Raw genomic sequence first — 16584 nt, 5'->3', positions numbered from 1 at the left:
TTTTCCAACATGCTTTGAAGTAAATTTTTTAAAAAAATCTTTACTGAATTTGTTACAATATTGCTTCTGTTTTATGTTTTGGATTTTTGGCCATGAGGCATGTGGGATCTTAGCTCCCCGACCAGGGATCGAACACGCACCCCCTGCATTGGAAGGCGAAGTCTTAACCACTGGATCGCCAGGGAAGTCCCCAAATAAAGCTTTAAGTTAACACTTTTGCTGGAGCCAATGTGTGTGTGTGTGTGTGTGTGTGTGTGTGTGTGTGTTTGTGTGTGTGTGTGAAGGGAAGCTGCCTTTAAACACACTGAAATATCTGTCACAGTTTGAGGCAATTTGTGTAGAGACACAGTGTGATGCCAGTTGCCTATCACAGAGCAAACCATTGTCATTACATCAGAAAGAAGACCTGTGCAGTGCGTCATCTCTGGCTCTTTCGTCTGGTTGTTCTTCTCTTTAGGACCTTTGCGTTCTGTTCCATTTTGGTGGGTCAGTCAATTAAGTGCTTGCAAGACCGCTCCCACCACAGGGTGACATGGGACCAGTCAGCCCAGACAGAAACCTTTTTCAGATGGTCTCTGCAAGGCAGATACAACTCCAGGGCTGCTGGGGGCCAGCTTTCGGACCATGTGGGTAGAATCTGCCTGAGAATGACATCAACACAGAAGGAAGCAGCGCCAGGAGATACCTAGGTGGATGGAGGGAAGGAAGGATGGATGGATGGACGGACAGATAAATACCGAGTGCCACACCTGCTTTCCAGGCGTCAAGTGTTTGTCCAGGATTCAGTGACTGAACCAAAGGATCTAAATGAGGGAGGCCTATCCTGTAAGGAATTCTGCCCGACAAGATGCGTCCATATTGGATGGAGAAAAAACTGACCTCAGCAGACTTCTCTTGGGCCAGGAAAATCACGTGACTTAGGCCTAGCGCTCAGGGCGTGCAGAGCAGCACGGAGTGAGCACTCTCAGTAGTCCCTGAAGCCTGAGGTGCACCTCAGGCTTGGAGGTGCTATAATTCTCATGTCTATGTTGCTGCTGAGATTGCTTTCAGGTTGGCTCAGTTCCCAGTGTGTTCATTCTTAAAGTCAGGTCCCACCACGAAAGACGATCTGTGTGTCTTATCCTTGTGACATCAAAGAGTCTAATTCAGATGAGCTTTTTCTTTTTTTTTTATGTATTATAAGCTCAGGGATAGTTTGGAGATGTTGCAAAGTATGGATTTGGGAGAGAGACCAGAGATGAACAGCTCGGTACATACGACAATAGGGAGTTATTGGACTGTGGACGGTTATTGATGGAACGCTAGTGAACACTTCTGCCACCTGCGAGAAGGAAGGACCGCTGAGGTTTTGCGTGAGGGCTAGGGTCAAGTTGAACGAGCGCTGGAAGGAGACCTCAGAGGACCCAAGTTTCCCCAGTAATGAGCTGTGTGACCTCCTGCTTGGGTCAGCATCAGCTCCATTTCCAGTTTATGGAGTTGCTCTGCGGACAAGGCGAGTCGGGCACGGCCCCTTCCCTCCCGAGCCCCGTGGGGTGGGGGAGGTGGGCCTTCAGAGATAAGCCTACAACGAAGTCTGCCTCAGGGAGAGCAGGACAGAGATGCACGCTCCGTTTGGGGTAAGTTAAGTGCTGCTGGACGCCACGAGGACTGGTGCGTCTGGGAGGCTTTCTCCAGATTCCTGTGAATTGGCAGGTTTTCTTTTCTCTGCCTGAAGCAGGGGTTATTTCCATCTGCTTCCTATACTGTTGAGCTGAAGGCCCGCCAGGCAGAGGTCCCGGGGCTGGAGGCTGTGAGCTGCGGTGAGCGTCCATTTGCATTCAGGCTAACAGAGCCCGTGAAATGTACCGCTGTACTGATGTACCGGGAGTTGTCACGGGGACGGGAGGGGCGGTGGGCAACGCTGATGCCCCTTTGAGCAGGAACCGGTCTCAGTCAGGGAAAGCACCCTCAGCGAGATCACCTGAAGCCTCCCTCCACTTAATGCATTTAAAATGTGTTACAGTTTCTCTCGCCCTCTCCTCTTGCAGTTCCCTTACCTCCTTATCTAGTCTTCCCGGGACTTAAAAAGAGACAAACAAACCTCAGAGGTGTAGGGTTTCCTCCCCTTTCCTCCCCATGCTGGCCGGGAGCACATTTCTCAACGCTCGCTTCATACCAGTCTGTGTGTGTCTGCTTCCTCTCTCTTCTCTCTCTCTCCCTCTCTGTCTCTGATTCCCTCTATTTTCTCTTTCTCTCCCCCATTAGTCTTTGATTCTCCTTCCATCCCTCCTTCCCTATAAGTCATAAGATCTGAAAACTCAGATTATTTGATCTCTGAAATTTGCAGACAGCAAACTAATTTGAGGCAAGAGAAATGAAATGTTTTCATGTCATTTCAATTTCTGTCTTCCACTGTATCTTCTCAGACACACATTGGACAGAGTAAGAAAATGCTCGATTCTAAGTTTGTTTTGATTTTCAACCACAGGCAGCATGTATAACTTTTTTTTCCCCTGAGGAATCCCTGACAGATGGCTTCATCCAAATTTCAGCCCATCCAAACACTTACTTTCAGCAAGAGTGTTAACATTTCTCCTTGAAATCACCGTTTCTCAAAGGAGGGACAGGATGCTTCTTCAATGGACTAAACTGACAGGATAGATTCTCTTGGTGCTGCTTTTCTAGGTTATAACCTCGCGGTTTTGTTCGAGGATGAAAAAGAAAACCCAAAACAACAGTGGGGCTGTAGTTCCTTTCCTCTCCAAAAGCTATTACGACTGCGTGTCTGTCCATTAAGGCAGTCAGCTGGCTGGCTGGCTGGATTCATCCATCCATTCATCGGCTGTTTGAACAATGATTTATTTAGCGACTACGAAAGGCAGGCTCTGCGATAAAGAGAGGTCCCCGATCACATGGAGTGTCTCCTAGTAGGTGAGACAAATAATCTAATAAAAAAATGAATGGGGGCTTCCCTGGTGGCGCAGTGGTTGAGAGTCCACCTGCCGATGCAGGGGACGTGGGTTCGTGCCCCGGTCCGGGGAGATCCCACATGCCGCGGAGCGGCTGGGCCCGTGAGCCACGACAGCTGAGCCTGCGCGTCCCCCCTCTTATGAGGAGGTGACCCAAGCTAACAGTCACCCTCAACCCAGACCCCGAAAGGCCAATTTCTGTTTCACCACACGTGGCCAGAAAGTCAGTTTCTGCTCAGGGATCCTTATCTTTCTGTCTTTTGGTTTCTTCCCCAGCCCCAGTAGCATCACAGTTCATACCTTGAGGAAGAGACTGCAGCGGGTGCATCTGTCCACTGGGCCAAGTTTCCCACCAAGGTCAGGTGGACGTGATTTTCAAGATCACGGAATGGAAAGAACCCCACATGATCTGTCTCGTTGACATCTTGGAGAATTTTTGACATTTCTGTGTCTTTAATTGGCCTGAAAATATGTTGAGTGAAAAAGGCTTTTTGGTAGTGATTTAACCAAGGTCAGAGAACCACATGTGGCTCTGAGAAGTTTATTTTGCATCTCAAGCTGGCCAATGATTAGCCTGTCCCGAACGACTTCATCTAAGAGGCACTTAAGTAATGGAGAGTGAATAAAAAATAAAAGCAAATTACAGAGCATGGAGATAAGGGGAAAGCTGGAAAAAAAAGTAGCATTTCACCCTTCAAATTTGGTGGAGATTGTGATCAAGCTATAGATTCTGTCTGCCTGACAGACGGCTTTGAGTTCATTTTATTACTTAACTAGGTCAGTACGCTGGAGTCCTCAGTGATCAAGTGGATAGGACCAGATCAGAAAAAACTAGCCTTAAGGGCAAAATAATTTATTAGAGAGTTCCATACTGGTAGAAGTTTCAGTCAAACAGGAAGCTCTGATTCTAAATTTGTAAACACCTAATCATATATAAAGCCAAAACTGACTGTTTCCAGGAGATGTTTGACATGTTTTAAAATATGCCTCTCAGTAATTGATAGATCCAGTAAAAACATCATCAAGGACATAGGTGATCTGAACAGCACAATATTGTATTTACCTACTGAGACATAAACATACACACATATGTATATATGCACGTATGTGTTCATACATGTGTGTGTATCAACTGCACCTGGCTACTGGAAATTACACATTCCTTTTAAGCACACATGGACTTATTTAAAAATTTATTTCTTAATAGTCATAAACCAAGCTTACAAATTTCAAAGTCCCTAGCCACAATACAAATGAACTAGAAATTAACAACAAAAAGGTAAACTTAAAGGAAACCTCATATACTTGGAAATTAACAACAAAAAAGGACCTATGGCTCAAAGAAGATATCATTATTGAAATTGAAAGTAGTTAAGGTTGAATGATAATGAGCACAGGATCACTAGCTATAAAAACTTGGCAAGCATGGCTAAAGTATATTTTAGAGTGACATTTGTGGCTTTAAATGCTTATGTTAGAAAAGAAGAAAGGCTGACAAGAAATCAGCTATGTGTCCATTTTAGGAAGACAGAAAAAAAGAAATAACTGTATAGGTCCAAAGATCGTAGAAAAATGAAAAGAAATAAGAGTTGAAATAAATTAAATAAAAAAGAAACCCACAAAATTATCAAGGCCAAATTTGCTTAAAATGACAAACTTCTGACAGGTCAAGAAAAAAAGAGAGGTCACAGACAGTATCAGGATGAATTAAGGTCGTAAGTACTGATGCAGCCGAGATTAAAATTTAAGGAATATGATGATCAAGTTGATGTCAAATACTTGAAAATGTCTGTGAAGTTGGAAAATTCCTAGAAAAGTGTAAATTATTAAAGCTGACTTAAGAAGTAATAAACACTTGAAGGATCCCATAATTTTGAAAGAATTTGAGTCAGTAGTTAAAAATCTTTCCACAAAATAAGTACCAGTTCCATATGTTTTTATAGGTTGTTTACACTCTATTTCCAAGAAATAGATAGTTCCAGGCTTAGACAAACTCTTTTCAAAGAGTAGAAAAAGAGAGAACACTTCTCACCCACAAGACTAATACAACCTTGATTCCAAAAGTAGAAGGAAAATCATGGACCAATCTGGCCGTGAATCTAGAGGCAAGAATCCTAAGTAAACTATTCGATAACTAGGGCCAGCAATGATCAAATAGCATTTATTTCTGGAATGATTGACTTTCTATCGTAAAATGTATTATGTAAATCATCATATTTATAGTTTAAAGGAGGAAAATCTCGTGATCACAATAGATTCAGATAAACATTTCACGAAATTCATCAACCACGCATGATAAAACCTTAGCAAGCTAAGTTTAGGATGGAACTTCCTTTATTTACAGCAAATGACTTTTTCGTGGAAAAGTATGGAAAGCAATGCCTTTAACATTAGGGATGAAACAAGGGCTGTGGCTGCTCTTACCATCAACGTTGCTGTGGAGTATAAGCGAGCTCAGTCAAATAAGCAAGGTGCAAGGGTCAAAAAGGAAGAAACAAAGTACCACTATTTGCAGATGATATGATTGTTTCCATATAGAAAAAGCAAAAAAACTACAAATTATGAGAAATCACACACACACACGCACGCACACACACACGCACAGTTGTATCCAGTTGCGATCTCTACAGGAAACTGGTAGCATCCTTAACGTAGAGTCTGATGACTAGAAAGATGTAGTCAGGGTGAAGGGAGGCCAACAAAGACGGTCACCCCCAGGTAGGTAACACTGAGGACCCTCAGTCTGTGGGGTGAGAGTGGGGCGTGGATACCAGAACCTGGAGAGGGAGTTGCAGCTCTAGGCAACTTCTACAAGTGGGAGGTGAGTTTTGTTTCAGGAGAAGAGCGCAGCCCTGTGGCCTGACTGCCTGAAGGAGAGGGGGCGGGGCCCAACACCCCATCTTACTCTCTTCCTGTCCTCTGCTCTCCTCGCCATTGCTTCCTATTTCCGACCCTCCTGGGAGCCTGGACGCAGGGACTCCTGGATATAGAGTCTACGGAGTTCATCTCCTGGACGCAGGGCATGACGAGAACGGTGGAGGGCACACTCGGGGGCCAGGGGAGGATGCCCAGCACATATCTAACAATGCCATGCAGGTCCTTTACGTAGACACGTACAGTTGTATTCAGCTATAATAAGGGAAACTAAACAAATGGAGAAAGAGCCATATTCATGGTAGAAAGACGACATAAAAATGTCAGTTCTCCACGATGTGATGAGAGATTGAAAACAATTTTAATAACAATTCCAACAGGATATTTTTTTTGCAGGACTTGATTAGCGGATTCTAAATTTTAATGGAAGAGTAAATCGAATAAGCAAGACAGTCTTGAGAAGAACCAGGCAGAACATATACTCTACAAGATATCAAGTCTTCTTATAAGGTTTTAGCAATAAAGACACGGTCTATTAGCACAGTGAGACCAAAGGAATAGAATAGAGAGCCCAGAAAGTGGCCCATCAGACAGAAATCCCATAAATGGCAGAGCTCACAATTGCAGGTCAGTGTGGAAATGATGAGTCATTCAAAAAGTGGTGCTGTTATCGTGTATTAATGCATATGTGTGGAATCTGAAAAAATTGGTAGAGACGATCTTATTTACAAAGCAGAAATAGAGACACAGACGTAGAGAACAAATGTATGGATGTCGAGGGGGAAGCGGGGGGTGGGATGAATTAGGAGATTGGGATTGACATATATACACTATTGATACTCTGTATAAAATAGGTAACTAATGAGAACCTACCATATAGCACAGGGAGCTCTACTCAATGCTCTGTGGCGACCTAAATGAGAAGGAAATCCAAAAAAGAGGGGATATATGTATATGCATAGCTGATTCACTTTGCTGTACAGTGTAAACTAACACAATATTGTAAAGCAACTAGACTCCAACAAAAACTTTTTTAAAAAGTGGTGCTGTGGCTGGTTATGCTGTGCAGAAATCATAAAAGCTGTCTTATAGTCCATCTTCAAAGGACAATTCTGAAGCCAGGGGCAAGGTTGATTAAAAATCTAAAATGTGAAAGGCAAAATTTTAATATACTTAGAAGAGAATATAGAAGGATATCTTTATGACTCTGGGACTAGAGCAGGATTCCTGAACAAGTACAGAAGACACAAACCACAAAGGAAAAATGGATAAATTCAACCACAATAAAATGAAGACCATGATCTGGGCTATCTCAACACATAACTGACAAAGGATTAGTATCCTGAAGGTATGCACAAACATTTACAACTTAATAAGGAAACGATAAACACGCCAATGAAAAAAGAGGCAAAAAATATGAATAGGTCAGACACAGAAGAAGTCTGGGTAACTAGTGAACCCACGGAAAATGCCCAGCCTTGTTAGTTATTGGGACAATCGGCAATGTCCCACCCTCCAGACTGGCCCCAATTAAAAAGTCTCACCACAGCAAGCATTGGCAGGAGCATGGAACCAAAGGAACGTTCACGCACCGTTGCACCTATGCGAGCCGGTGAAGCCATGTTAGAAAACCACTTATTAGGAATTCGGTCAAGTGCGTGCGTATCCTGGAGTGCAATTACTCGGCCACTTCTGACTTTCAGAAACGACCATCTCATGTGGTTGGATCTAAGAGATCTCCTCAAGGAACTCTTCCACTTTTTAACCGGGAGACACGTATAGGCTGATGCCTAGCAACGTTGCCTGTGACAGCTCTGAAAAGAAAACGTCCTAAATCTCCACGTCCGCTGATAGCATGAGGGATGAGCATATGGGGTGTGTTAAGTAATGGAAGACTTTAGATCCATAGAAATGATGAATCCGCACTCAACGCAGATCAGGTCAAACACACAGTGTAGGCAAAAGCCCAAACAGAACAAAACAAACAAAACACGGAAGTGTGGAAGAACTTATACACAATTCGAAACCAGGCAAAACTCAGCAGTGTGTTATTCAGGGATGCCCTCACATCTGGAAAATTTAGCAAGAAAATCAAGGAGTGTTTGATATAAAACTCAGGAGTTACCTCTTAGAAGGAAGGAAGGGAAGGTGGTGGCATTCCTAGGGCATCAGGATAATTAGTCGTATTTGTTTCTTAAGCTGGGTGATGGGTATGTGGGCATTTGATGCATTTATTTTTAAAAGTATCGTTCTTTAAAGTGTACATGTATGTTATATGTATTCTTTTGTATATTGTATACATACAAAACAAAGAGTTAAAAAAATAGAGATTACAAGAAGAAAAAAATGCATCCAGTCCAATTTCCTTTTCATACTGTAGCTCTTGAAATGACTGTCCTTTCCATGTCTTGTTTTCTTCGTGTTATATCTCCTGGTAGTTTATTATTCTTTACATGATTTGAAAAGCATTTATCTTTCCCAGCGCCTAGAACTGGTCTGTATCACAGTAGGCATTCAGTAAATATCTTTTATTGTTGAGTGCAGCAGCAAGCTAGCCACATGAGAAAAAGTTCAATTTCTCTATTAACTAAAGACACTGCTATTCGAAACGATGTGAATTTTTACGTAGCAAATTGACAACATTTGAAAAAGTATCATTGCAAGAGTAAGATAAATCACATATTGTTTGTGGGAATGCAAAATGTAAGCAGTGGCTAGTTCTATAATAAGTTTGGAAAGTCCTAAAAAATGTATTCTTTGATGTAGTAGGTCTACCTATTAGAACTTATGATCACAAAACCATTAAGATGTGTGTACAAATTTCCATTTAGTACAGTACTTTTTGTAATTACATAAAAGGCATATACTTGACAATCATGGTTTGTTTAGATAAGCTAGGGTCCATCTATAATTTAATGGATAGTATATCGCTATTAATATGGTGTAGATGATGAAATAAAAAGTTCTTGATATATTATTTAGTACAAGTGAGGTTAAAGTCCTATGTAGAATATAATTCCATGTTTTAAAAATATACATATTCTGTATAGATAAAGCATAGAAAGGATATATATAGTTCCTGGCCTTTAATTGGTGCTAAATAAATAAATGAGTAATAAAGGAATAAAGGAACGAATGACATACACCAGAATCCTGACACTGGTTACCTCGGTGTGCCAAGAGTAGGGGTGATGGCAATGTTCAAAATTCTATACCATGTTTATGTATTCTTGTTGCAATAAGAAAAGTTGCAAATAATCAGAATTAAAATGAAAGACTAGTATCTCTGCATTACCATCTTGTTTTGTATCACAACCGGCACAGCATTATCACAAATGGGCTTAATAAATATCTTTGAAGTTGAGGTTCACGTTCAGATCTGCTTTTTTTCTAATCTTAAATGCCTGTTTATTCAATATCCTACAGGTTTGAAGCCTTGAAAAGAAATGGTTATGTGTTCATACCCAGGTTCCAAAAGTGCCCACTCTAAGGTTACTATGTGGCCAAAATTTCACCAGCTGGTCCCACAATGTGCTCCCTTTGTGGGAGTACCAGCCCATGTCAGCAGGGAGGCCGTTACAGACCCAAAGATCCAGCTCTGGATTTCCACCCAGAGGCTTGAAAACGGCCCCTAAGACTGAGAATTTCAACACAGGACCTCCCTGCCCCCCCTCAACGCTATCGGTCTCACCTAGCAATTGGGTACCACTGAATATTGCTTAGAAGACTTTGTTTCAAGGTCTACTAAACTTTCTTAAATTCCCTAACCTGGACACCCATACAACAACCTGGGCAGATCTTTCCAGATCTGACTTCTATTAATGTGGCTGTCGTTGTTTTCAAATACATTCATGGCAAGACTTGAGAAATGTTTGATTCTTGTTGAGCATCATGTTATCAGAAACATTTCTGTGCTGTTGGACCTACAGATTCAGAAACTTTAACCAATCATTCTGGATCGCAGGGTCTGTCCTTTTCAACAATGTCCTGTGCCCACCCTTGGGTGCTGCCTTCTTTCTGGAATTTTTGAGGGTTTGATGCAGGACCAAGTGCTTCCACACCACCCACAAGCTTCATGCTCATTAGTTCCACTATAATTGGAGTCTTCCAGCAATTTACTTGGGAAGAGAAGGAAAAGACAGCGGCTCTGTCACACTCAAGATTACGGGTTGTCCTGAGCGATAGGAATTCACAGACCCGGAAGGGCACTATTGTTGTGTGGTTTGCTGACTTAGGCTGAAGGTTGGAGAGCTATCAAACCTTCCATCTTGAGAGGGTTGCACTTGTACTAAGATATCTCAGAAAACCTGACTTTTATGATGCTTTTAGTATATCCTTTCTGGGTCTTAGAAAGAATCCCTGACCTAAAAGCCAAACTCTACTAAATGCTTGGAATCCAGGTTTAAATTTAAATTGGGGCCTCACAAACCCCTTTTGGAAGAATCTATGAATTTTCAGTTATTTGCGTAGGCATGGAATTATTTTGGACACTAAGGAAAAAGTAGTGCCACTGACAGCCTGGGTAAACACTAGCTGAAAACCACATTTGTCTTAAAGGAAATACGAAAACCATTAGCCCCAAATCGCACCCACCAGGGGCTGTGTCCACTGCGATAACTCGCTTTGGTGAGGACTGGAAGATATGCTTGGAGTCTCTCAGGGTCCTGGAGATCCGTGATAATAATTTCCAGGATGAAACCTGCATGGGTGTGGAGCGCGGAGAACTTTCCAGTGGGTTTTATTTAAGTAAGCTAACATTTAACAGATTATCTGAGCCTAGTAAAACATGTCGAAATACAGTTCCTACGGCGTGGTCTCAGATCTTTGCAGCTGTTTGGGGAATATAATTAAAGCCAGTTCATTAGACTACTGGGTGGGGCCTGCTGAGGGCTCCGGATGGGGAAGGCTGGCAACGTGGAAATCCACAGGCAATTAACATTAGACACCCGAAGAAGGCGCTGAGGAATTAACAAATGCGTTCCTCTGCTCGCAGGAGTCCCGCTCCGCAAGCAGCGATGCATTGAGCGGTCCGTTTTCCTTTTCTAAATCCGGAGCTGTGTTTTGCTTCTCCTGGCTGCCAATGGCGCATCTGAAAGGTAGGAGTCCAGGTTTTGCCTGCAGGCAGATATTTGCAATCACATCTGGCTTGGCTTTGGCATGTCGTTAACCCCCCTTTTCCCCGCTACAGTTGTTTTCTTTTTATTAAATTTCCCGTCTGGATCCATGCGTCTGCATTTCCAATGTCAACAACCACTTTTTATCACAGATAATAACTTCCTTTTACAGAAAGGGCTGTATCATCCTACATGCATTTCAAATTACGTTTTATGGACAAACAGTGAAATGCAGTATCTGGCAGTACGCATAATTGAGTGTATTTACAGTCATCTAAATCTCGATTTTGCGAGAGCCAAGAACCAAGTTGGTTGCAGTTTTCTTAATAAACTATTTCTTCAGAGTGTTGTTGCTTCTCACCAGAACTTAATTAAGTTCACATTGGGATGTTTATGAAGGAAATTATGCGGTATGCCCAAACACGCCATACCAACAATTATCAAAACACCAGCAATTCCTTAACACTCCAGAGTTTTCACAACCACGATCATGACATGTTCCCAAATCGGTTGTTTGCTAGTAGAGAGGCTAGAATAAAATTATAAAAAAATGGCCGAGGAATGGGAAGGAAAGCCCGACGTTTGCAGTCGTCAGGGACAGGACTACGCAAGCGCCATGGTGTCTGTCATTTTGCCTGATTCATTATCGTCTCGTGCTGTAGACACACACTGGCGGGGTGCCAAGTTCAGGTTCTGGTTCTGCCGCTGACCTGCTATGGGTTATGCAAATGTGTCTGGTCCCTGTGGATCACTTGGAGAAAAATAGAGGATGGTTAGGAAACTATTGGCCAAAATGAGGTTCAAATGAATTTCTTGTTCCTTTTGCGAAAGGTGTTGAGTGTTTATTTACTATGTACTGTATTTAATCTACTGACTAATCCTTAATAGCCCTGTAATGCTGCCTGTAGCCCACAATGAAAACTGAGTGAATGACAGAGAATTAGATTCAAAACTTGAGTGATGAGTTTCTGATGTTTCCAGTTTTGAGATGTAGCCTGACAGGATGATGATGATCATGCAGGAGAAAAGTACACAAGTATGGAAACAGTTGGCAGAATGGGTTGCATATTTTAATCTCAGACGTATAATAATGTTTCAGGTGCAGACTTCTGTTTTCCTTGCTTTCTTGATGGTGTGCACGTCATGGACGGAACGTCTGGACACATGACACTGGGCGGATGCAGCCTCCAGCAACAGTTGTATTAAAGAGGAAATGTAGCTTGGAAGGATTGCACTGTGGAAACAAGAATTTAAATTTCAATGGCTATTATGTTAGTTCTCAAACCTGTTTGAGTGGGATTAGTGTTTAATTTTAAAGCCCAATGATACATTTTTACTTGCCCATCCTCAATCCTGGTGCAACTCAGAATGTAATGGCTGGAGTCTTGATTTCTTCTGTTGATTGTTCTGGGTACATTTTAAGGGTGCAGTCTGGTGGCTACTGACAAGAGAGTTGTTCTGTGTATATTTTATGTCCATGCTCTTAAAGAAATGAAGCCTTAGAACAGTGATAGAATTTGGATGGGTGTTTCTTTCTTCTGTTCTATGGAACATGTAAGGCACATTCTTATCTCTGTTTAAGTTCTACCAAATTCTAGAAAATAACCTAGTTAAACAGCCTTTCTTTTTTTTTTTTTTAATTGGGGTATAGTTGCTTTACAATGTTGTGTTAGTTTCTGCTGTACAGTGAAGTGAATAAGCTATACGTATACATATATCCCCGCCCTTTTGGACCTCTCTCCCACCGGCATCCCACCCACCTAGGTCACCACAGAGCACCAAGCTGAGCTCCCCGTGCTATACAGCAGGTTCCCACTAGCTATCTGTTTTACACATGGTAGTGTGTATATGTCAATCCCAATCTCCCACTTCATCCCACCCCCATTTCCCCACCCCCCCACCATGTCCACACATCCGTTCTCTATGTCTGTGTCTCTATTCCTGCCCTGCAAATAGTTTCATCTCTACCATTTTTCTAGATTCTGCATATATGCGTTAATATACGATATTTGTTTTTCTCTTTCTGACTTACTTCACTCTATATGACAGACTCTAGGTCCATCCACGTCTCTACAAATGACCCAGTTTTGTTCTTTTTCATGGCTGAGTAATATTCCATTGTATATATGTACCACATCTTCTTTATCCATTCATCTGTTGATGGACATTTAGGTTGCTTCCATGTCCTGGCTATTGTAAATAGAGCTGCAATCAACAGTGGGGTGCATGTGTCTTTTTTTAATCTGGCACAAAAACAGAAATATAAATCAATAGAAAAGGATAGAAAGCCCAGAGATAAACCCACCCACCTATGGTCACCTAATCTATGACAACGGAGGCAAGAATATACAATGGAGAAAATACAGCCTCTTCAATGAGTGGTGCTGGGTAAACTGGACAGCTACACGTAGAAGAATGAAATTAGAACATTGCCTAACATCATACACAAAAATAAACTCAAAATGGATTAAAGACCTAAATGTAAGACCAGACACTATAAAACTCTTAGAGGAAAACATGGGAAGAATACTCTTTGACATACATCACAGCAAGATCATTTTTGACCCACCTCCTAGAGTAATGAAAATAAAGACAAAAATATACAAATGGGACCTAATTAAACTTAAAAGCTTTTGCACAGCAAAGAAAACTCTAAGCGAGACAAAAAGACAACTCTCAGAATGGGAGAAAATATTTGTAAACGAAGCAACTGACAAGGGATTAATCTCCAAAATATAGAGACAGCTCATGCAGCTCAATATTAAAACAACAAACAACCCAATCCAAAAATGGGTGGAAGACCTAAATCGACATTTCTCCAAAGAAAACATACAGATGGCCAAGAGGCACATGAAAGATGCTCAACATCACTAATTGCTAGAGAAATGCAGATCAAAACTGTAATGAGGTATCACCTCACACCGATCAGCATGGCCATCATCAAAAAGTCTGCAAACAATAAATCCTGGAGAGGGTGTGGAGAAAAGGGGACCCTCTTGCACTGTTGGTGGGAATGTAAACTGATACAGCCACTATGGAGAACAGTGTGGAGGTTCCTTAAAAAACTAAAAATAGAGCCACCATACGACCCAGCAATCCCACTCCTGGGCATAAACCCTGAGTAAACAGCCTGTCTTGAACACTCATTCTACACAAAGTTGGGCGTTGTAAAGGAGATGCAAAAGAAAAAAGGAGGCAGCCCACACCCCCCGCCTTCACGTTATTCACCACCTAGTGGGAAAAGGCGGAATAGGCATATATGAAATACATAAGAAACACTTCCTACCTACTAAACCACATATGTGAATGTTGGGTACTGGGTTGAAAAGTCTAAGTCAGTCAAGTGGATCACGATAGGAATTTGGTAGAAGCAAAGCACATAGTTGGGGATCAAAATAAAAATGCTACAAGGATGATAATGAATGTAGCCTTGGAATCCATCCATCACTGAACCAAAGGTTCATTCTGATGACTGGGATTACAGATTGAACCAAAGGTTCATTCTGATGACTGGGATTTACTGATTGAACCAAAGGTTCATTCTGATGACTGGGATTTACTGATTGAACCAAAGGTTCATTCTGATGACTGGGATTTACTGATTGAACCGAATCTCCCATTAGAAGCTCCAGGTTCAGTGGTGAAAGTGAGAGGTGGCAGGTTGCTGCAGTGACCTGGGTGCCTCCGTCTGAGCTTGGAACTTCCCTTCCCAGGACTGGGAATGATGGGGAGATTGAGTCTCTCGTCTTGGGGTGGATTCTGGGGGTGGAATAAGAATTTCCAAAGAAGAAGCTGGAATGTTGAACTACCAGCCTTAGGCTCACGTTGGTCTCCAGCTTGGAAGCCGATAGTCTTAGAAAGACAAAGCGAGGGAGAAAAGTCCCAGGGGCTGGTGGCCTGAAGCCCAGCAATAGGGGGCACGGGTCTCGCTCCCTGTGGGTCCCAATGGTTATTTGTCTTCGTGGCACAGGACAATTTTCATAACTTACAAATTAAGGTTTATGTTAATGGGATTAAATATGATTTTTCATACTCCTTGTAATGCGTAAGGAATCCAAACTGTGTCAGGATCAACTCAAATGGACACTGTGTATTATTAATGTAACATCTTCTGCCCTCAGAGAAATGCGAACGCATGTGGAGACATAAAACACATCAGAGTGAAGATTAATTCTGAGGTTTCAGGGCAACTGAGCAGCTAAGTACTAAGTGAAATCAGGTGCATGGGTGGTGGCGTGAGATGAGATTTAGCACCACGTGCCTCTTCCTCTGTCACTTACCTTGTGTCACACAGTTAGTAGCTACTCACCCCTCCCAGCTCCAGCCTCTTCAGCTGCCCACCTCCCAGGCCTGTTGCAAGCATCAAAGGAGATGATTTATTCCATTTTGATAAAGAGTTTTGTTGAAACTCAGGTGCGTGGTTAGAGTGAAGCACTCTTGAGCCAAAGCTTTGCAGGAGAGGCAGACACTTGAAATAAAGGATTTTAGCCCCAGGTTAAGAGCTGAGAGAGGAAATGATGGACTCCGTCCGGAGGAGACCGTGTGTATGAAGACACTTTACGGAACCAGGTAGGAAATACTATGAATGCGGGGAGCTGCCAACGTGTGCTGGTTCCATCAGATCATTTTACAATAATAGAATGACTCTTAACATCAGCAAGAAGATGGGAAATTCCCAGCTGGGGTAATGCCTATTTTCTGATAGCTGTTTATGAGGAATCCATGGGCACATGTCATGGGGGGTAACCCCACTCTCTGGTTATTTTAGATCAGAATCTGACCCTAGCTATTTTTAACTTATGACTAGCCTGAAGAAAGTTTTGGGGAAATCTATCCTTTTCAGTTAAATGTGGCGCAGCATTTGAGTTCCTTGCAGTGTGCCCTTTAGTTGAGCCTAGTGCTAAAATGAAATTAAGAATATAAAGGTTGTGTTTTGAATTAGAAGATCTGAAGCAGGACCTGGGTCATAGGTACACACACGCATGCACACACACACATAGAGCTCTTGTCAAGTTATCAACCCATTAATGGAATAGTGCCTCATGATACTACGTGGGTCCCTTGGTCAATCATTCAACAAGATTTATCAGTTTAGAAGTTAGGCGATCAGCTATGGGCTTGTTGATTGTCTTTGCTTTCACGGTGGTACCGTGGACTCACTGAGAGCGTTCCCTACGGTGGATTCGAGGTTGAGTGTTATGGGGTGTTTAGCCTTATGTTCTAGAGGCCACGTTAGAATATGGGGTGAAGGCTCTTCTGGGGGCAGCATGAGGAGTGGGACAAGGGTCTCTCACCCGGTGGGGGACCACGGGGCACCCGTGGCTGACGTCTGAGGAGAAGGGAAGATACTCTTGCTGCGAGAGGGGCACTAAGAGTAAAACGCTGATTGGAAATTGGATGCTCTTCCCCAGCTCCCCTGCTGGGCCGCGATGTGGGTGAGATCTACTCCCCACATTAATGAAAAAGCGCCAGGGGAGGGAGGCCGAGCCTGGGGAGCAGAGGAAAGAACGCGCCTGGAGATTGCGCAGTTTCCTCTGGTCTCCCGGCGGCCCTGGGCTCATCAGCCTCCTTTAATTAGTGAGGAGAAAGGGAGCCACTCTGCCAAAGTAAACAGTGCTGGGCACACACGCGCTTCCTGATGGAGCTCC

Source organism: Leucopleurus acutus (assembly GCF_964270905.1).
Source record: "Leucopleurus acutus genome assembly, chromosome: 1".
Taxonomy (NCBI): Eukaryota; Metazoa; Chordata; class Mammalia; order Artiodactyla; family Delphinidae; genus Leucopleurus; species Leucopleurus acutus.
This window is presented reverse-complemented; position numbering follows the sequence as displayed.